This window comes from Pseudophryne corroboree, chromosome 6 (assembly GCF_028390025.1).
Source record: "Pseudophryne corroboree isolate aPseCor3 chromosome 6, aPseCor3.hap2, whole genome shotgun sequence".
Lineage (NCBI taxonomy): Eukaryota > Metazoa > Chordata > Amphibia > Anura > Myobatrachidae > Pseudophryne > Pseudophryne corroboree.
Window position 1 is genome coordinate 319,965,468 of NC_086449.1, and position 6,598 is coordinate 319,972,065.

The 6,598-nt window shown below is 42.7% G+C and overlaps 1 protein-coding gene across 2 annotated transcripts in view; it reads right to left on the bottom strand.

The window, feature by feature from the left end:
• SORD (sorbitol dehydrogenase) overlaps window positions 1–6,389 on the bottom strand; it is a 70,742-nt gene extending 64,353 nt beyond the window's left edge. For both annotated transcript variants that reach the window (XM_063926282.1, XM_063926281.1), the window contains exon 1: window positions 6,294–6,389. The gene's annotated coding sequence lies outside the window, so the exon portion shown is untranslated. The remainder of the gene's footprint in view (window positions 1–6,293) is intronic.
• Between the last annotated feature and the right edge of the window lie 209 nt (window positions 6,390–6,598).

The window sequence follows — 6,598 nt, forward strand, 5'->3', positions numbered from 1 at the left end:
ATCACCCATAATTATGCCCTTCCTTAGCTAAAACAGGTTGGGTACGCCGGTCAGCATATCTCTGCTGGTATCCCGGGAAGCGGAATGCCGCTGGGGGGTGGGCAGCTCAACAAGCCCCTTGCAGGCTCTCTTAACTCGCCACTTTGCGGGCTCAGTGCGACCTGTTGTCGCCACAGGTTCTATTCCCACTCTATGGGTGTCGTGGACACCCACGAATGGGAATAGTCCCTGCTAGTCAGCATGCAGACTGTCAGGATTCTCAGGGGGTGGGATGTAGGGAGAAGTGTTGTGACCGGCAGTCTCCTGACCGCCGGTCACATAACTACATCCCGCTAAAACAGTGGGCCTAATTCAGAGTTGATCGCAGTAGCAAGTTTGTTAGCAGTTTGGCAAAACCATGTGCACTGCAGGGAGGGCAGATGTAACATGTGCAGAGAGAGTTAGATTTGGGTGGGGTGTGGTCAAACTGAAATCTAAATTGCAGTGTAAAAATAAAGCAGCCAGTATTTACCCTACCCAGAAACAAAATAACCCACCCAAATCTAACTCTCTCTGCAAATGTTATATCTGCCCCCCCACCCTGCAGTGCACATGGTTTTGCCCAACTGCTAACATATTTGCTGCTGCGATCAACTCTGAATTACCCCCAATATTCCTAAAATAACGTGTGATTTTATATGACCAAATCTATCCTGCGTGATACTTTATTGATTCAGCCTCTTGCTCAAAGCAGTGTTTTATGTCTATGGGGTATATTTGCAAAGAACAAGCTGCTGCATTGTGCAGGTTTCAGCTCAAATTATAAAGCAGCACTAATGTTAAGTGAAAAGCCTGGCATGTTTTCCACTTAGTGTTCGTAGTGGTGATTTACATTCTGAACTCATCCATACCATGAACCACAAATATACTCCTATTACTGTACATGTGGGAGAGATGCAAGGCTACCTCACAGAAAAAGAATACAAGCAAGGGTCCCAGTTTTCCTGGGTTACAGCAATTTTAACTATTGCTTATTTTGCATGAATCGAGACACCTGATGTGTCTACAGGAAATAGGTTCCTTCCTACAACTGTTCAGCTAACAGTTCTACCTGGACTCCCTTTACACACCTGCTAACAAAAAGGCAGAATGATACTATGCACTGTTTCCATGTTTTTCAACTAATTTTCTAATTGATAGAGCAGGGCTGAATTGTGTAACTGATGTTTAAAGTTTTGGCAAACTTCCTTTCACCATATCTTAATCTCTGCAACCTGTCCTATTGTTGAGTAGGACTTCAGTTCATTCATGCATCATCTAGTATTGCAGGCTTATCTGTAAAGTACTCCTGAAATGAAGCCCCCCCCCCCACCCCCCACCAGTCCTCTTTCTGGTAAAACTTCTGTAAGAGGGGCAGAGTTTACAATCTATTCGGTCATGCATGCACTAGTATAATCAACTACCTTGCAGTGTGGTTCCCAGTGTGCCTAGGCACCCTGGTGCAGAGGTGTCATTGCCATTGGTGACACCTGTAGCGGGGAAAGTGAAGGGGGGATGCAGTGCATGCAGCAGAAAAAGGGGGCATGGCCTTTCTGGCAGGGGGTGTGGCTTCACACCCAAACTCCCATTTCATCACTCTGGGGGTCCCGGAGATGCGGGCTGCACCCGGGGACCAGTGTGTGTGTGGTGCTGGCTCCTACACAGTGATAGGAGCTGCGTGCTGCACGTAATGTCACAGTGCAGCACATTACTCCTGTCACTGGAGTCAGCACTTTGGTGTCACTCTTCGGCGGGTGACACCCGGGTGTGGGCAGCACCCCGGTTGTGACGCCACTGCCCTGGGGTGCCTTGGATTGGTGGTCCAGGATCGATTCAAATTATTTATGATCAATGTAATAGGCAAGACCAGTGCTGGTGGCTGCCAATCATAAAATATGTGGACACACAGAGGCAAATCTTGCCCCTCACCACACAATTGAACCTAAGAAAGACATACACACACAGTTCGCTTAATTTAATATCTCTTTCTAAATTTCTCAATAAGAAACTTTTGGTCTAGGGGTTCTGTGAAAACAATTCTGCTACTCTAGGGTGCCATGATGCAAAAAAGTTTGGGAACCACTGGCCTAGCCAAAGATGGGTTACTGGTTTCTGTAGAGAAATGTGACAATGACAGGGAGTCTCAGTGAAGTCCTAAACATGTGGCCAGGAGGCACTGATATAGTTATGCTGGTAAGGATATTTACTTGTCCTTTAGAAGAGTTTTATTTAAAGGAACTTGTTCATCTTAGCCTAGTTATTCCAGTATAGAAATAAGTGGAAAAACTAGAACAAACCATTTGCTCACATTGAAATAACTTGCACCGACAGTGGTAAAGATGAAATTTGAAGTCATACAGATGTGTCCTTTTACATCCTCCCTGATGCTGCAGCACACCATGGCATGCATGCTGTGAAAAAGTGTCCACTAGGGGGCGTGTGCGCTGCGTTCGCACCCGTGATCCCATTGGAATACATGGTGTGAATGGTACTGCACAGCTATGCAGATTCACTCTTGTGCATGGTAATTTACATGCCGCAATGCACACGCACGTTTACAGCGTCGGCGACAAGGATGTAAACGGACATATCTGAATAATTACTCTAAAATCATGGCTAGCATAGTTTCTCAGTCTAGGGTCTATCACACTCCTCTCCTCTTCCTCTATCAGTTGGAAAACCACAAGGCTTTGTGCTATACTCCCTGCTCTTCTCTAACACTTCTCATGTAAAGTGAAATGAAGTTTATTTGGATTTTAGCAGCATCTCTTTGTGTATAATAACAAAATCTATCTATCCTATCTCGATCACTAACCATCTGTAAGGAAACTGTAACCGAATTCCAGAACCATCTTCTTAGTCTACCTCCCTAGGCTATATTAACCATCTGTGTGTGTTTATATGATGCTGGATAAGACATATATTTTCTTTAAAAATATTATGAGAAATTAGCTACATGAACATGAACATGAGCTACATGTGTTTAAAGCTGGAATGGTGCAGTGGTTTGTTTTAAGGCTGGCGAGTCACACAGCGGAGCGGCTGTCAGAGTCTGGCTGCCGAGATAGGGCTTCGCAGCAGAGATGTGGCACAGGGCCGTGGAGCGCTTGAATGTAGAGGCAAAGTGACTGACATCCATTGGTCGCCAGGGACCATTCCAGCTGTAAACACCCAGCTGCGGGGCACACTAACTCAGCTGTGTCATCTTGGTGCCTGCACTTTTGACATCTGTTTACTATTGGAGCCATTTCACAGGGTCATTGTGCACTCACCTATGCTTCCATCTTCAATTGTGTCAACTGCAGCCTATGTTTCAATATCGCCGCTGATCTGCAAATTGGGAGTTTCAGAAAGGGACCCCTACAGCGGTGAGCACTGAATTCATAATTTGAGGTGAACATTGTTACCATGTTTAAGTAGCCACACTGTTTCAATATCAACCACTTCATATTCTGTGGCACCATATAACCTTATATTGGATATAAATCATTGGCACTCCGGATGTTATACATTGTTACAATTCCACATATCAATTGTGCTTCATTACTTCACAGGAGGTGTTTAGGAGTTACATTTTAATGTATGTGTAATATTTTGTATATGTATTTTGTATATGTAATATTTTGTAATATTTTTTTTTACAATGTATTTACTTTAGTATATGTTCATTACATATAAGTACTACTTGACTCACACACCTGTCATTCCAGGCCAAGGGAGGATAATTTTAATTATCGTTTCTCTTTTTTTTTTTTTTCTTTAACACAACTTTGATTCTATCCTGATATGTCGGAGGATCTGGGCAATGTCAACAGCAAAACTCACTTTAATCACACCACACACTACTCGCTTATATAAAGCTGTATAAGCACTAACTGAGAGTCAGATCCTAGGCTATGTTGTCAATGGGATCGGTATGAAATACCTCCAATCAAAATGCCGACGTTCAAAATCCCGACACCAATTGACCGATGGTCAAAATCCCGACATGGACAAAATACAGACATTTAAAATACCGACAAGGTCAAAATACCGACATGTAAAATGCAGACAGGTCAAAATACCGAAATGCGGTTTTTGTTGTGTATATGTCGACATAAGTCAACACGGACACCATATAAAGTGTACCGCGTCCGCTCGCCATGCTTCAGGCACGGTGCCTCGCTGCGCTCGGCACACTATTATATTCCCCCTCCAGATCCACTGGGATGGTAAAGTATGAACAAGTCGGTTTCAATTAAAAAAAATCATGAAAAACTCATGTTGGTATTTTGACCTGTCGGCATTTTACATGTCGGTATTTTAAATGTCGATATTTTGTCCATGTCGGGATTTTGACCTTGTCGGGATTTTGACCATCGGTCAATTGGTGTCGGGATTTTGAACGTCGGGATTTTGATTGGAGGTAAACTGACTGCATCCCTTGTCAATTGCTTCATTACAGTAAACCTTTCCATGAGCACAGCCTTCACAGCATGCAGCTTCATTGGTATACCTTACATTGGACCCTACTCAGGTTGGATTGCAGATTCAGCTAAAAAGCAGTATCTGCAATGGTTTCTATTACATGGTGGAGGCAGCCCAGCATGCCACCCTCCACCCAGCCAATTGTGGACGACCCCCTGCCTTTACAGCCTGGCTGCGAAGGCAGGCGCCCCGCAGCCATGTTTTTAACCGGACATCACACAACCACCCCGAAAACAGTCCGGCCACTCCTAAATTCCTTTCCTGTGTAGAATCAACCCCAATCCCTCAACTCCCCCTTTATCTGAGAGTTATTACAGCATCACTATGTAGAAGAATAAGATTTGATATACACACTACAGCAATATATGCAAGAATATTGCATCTGACTACTGTAACACTTAATGATACTGGCCTGATATTGATCATTGTATTACACCAACTGCAGTGGTGTTAATAAATATTTGTGATTCCATGTCTGAACAATTAGTGCTTACCTCATTATCATAATATTTTTGTTAGTGCTGCTATGTCTGGTGTTTTATTACCATCCTAGATATAACTACTGCAATAGAAAACTGCGAGTAAGGAACCCATGGCACAGCTCAACAGTGAAAGCAGCTGATCAGGAATTGTACTTTAAACAGCTAGGGCACACCTGCCAACCTGTGGCTCTTCAGCTGTTGTGAAACTACATATCTCAGCATGCACTGCCAGAGCTTTAGCTTTCCCTAACAGCAAAACTGTGGCAAGGCATGCTGGGACATGTAGTTTTCCAAAAGCTGGAGAGCCACACAGATTGGCCAGGCCTGTGCTAGAGGAAGGCGGAATCGTGGTAAACTGAACTCCCTACCGCTTATCTGAAAATAATCCAATCTTTCCCTGGCGTGACAGCCTGGCTGGGGGAGTGTTATCAAGTACCTCTATTTCATGCAGAGTTGCCTACCTGACCCTCTCCATGAGGGAGAAAATGCTCTGCTCCTGGACTTTCCTGGTAATGTATGATTGCCATCACCTGTGGTGAGCTAGTTAATTGATAAGAAAGGTGTTTCACCACAGGTGATGGCAATCATACATTACCAGGAAAGTCCAGGAACAGAGCATTTTCTCCCTCATGGAGAGGGTCAGGTAGGCAAGTATGGTTTCATGTTTCATTTACTGACAGTTACTTATATAAGTGCCAGCATATCCCACTGCACTTCAATAGACAATACAGTAAAAAGTCAAGACTGGGTAATAATAGCGACCTCACAAGCTTGCATTCTTATAGGATGCATAAAAATAATGCATTGAAATAAGTGCAACACATGGAAAACACAATCAAAATGCAACTAAACCATATTAGTTTTAGTGCATTTTCCCCATTTCCCCAATCATGTATATGTGTGAATGAGCACTGTAAGTTATAGGATAAATGAGGTACACAGCTGGAATGCATTGTTACATTTGGGTAGGGTCCTACTGAGCTTCCAGGACCACCCTTATTCATATGATGTGTTTTAGAAATGACTAAGTATAGAAAAGTAATGTTATTTAAATGGACAAATAGAGTTTCTGCTGCTCTAATATTTAATATTATTATTTAAGTAGTTTGGTCACTGCAAATGTGAAGTAGGGTTTATTTTTATTACAGCACTGGAGTATCATACAAAGAAAAACATGCATCAATATACTGTAGATTTCAGAACAAGTATTACATGCTGTATACTGGCACAGCTGCTATGCATATTTGCATGTAGTATCATATGCAAGATGCATATGTTCAGTCAGTTATTAGATCTGCATAGCAATAACGAAACACGTTCACTTACAGTACGCATGAAGCTGCTGCTGCTCCCTTATTTCCTGCAGTAAGCAGCAGGGAATCAGATTCAGGACACTTTACATCCTGAATCTTGGCTTCCCTGTCAACAACTTTTTTTTTTTTTATCAACAAGCTTTACTCAGCAGCAGTTAATGACAAACTCATGCAATTTCTAAACTGCACAGTACAAATTATGATTACAGAGCTCGAGCTTGCTTTGAGCACATCCTATCCGAAATGTATTCAAACAAATTAAATGATTATTAATTTGCTATAGATACCTCTTAAAATAATCCATGTAGACTAAAAGCA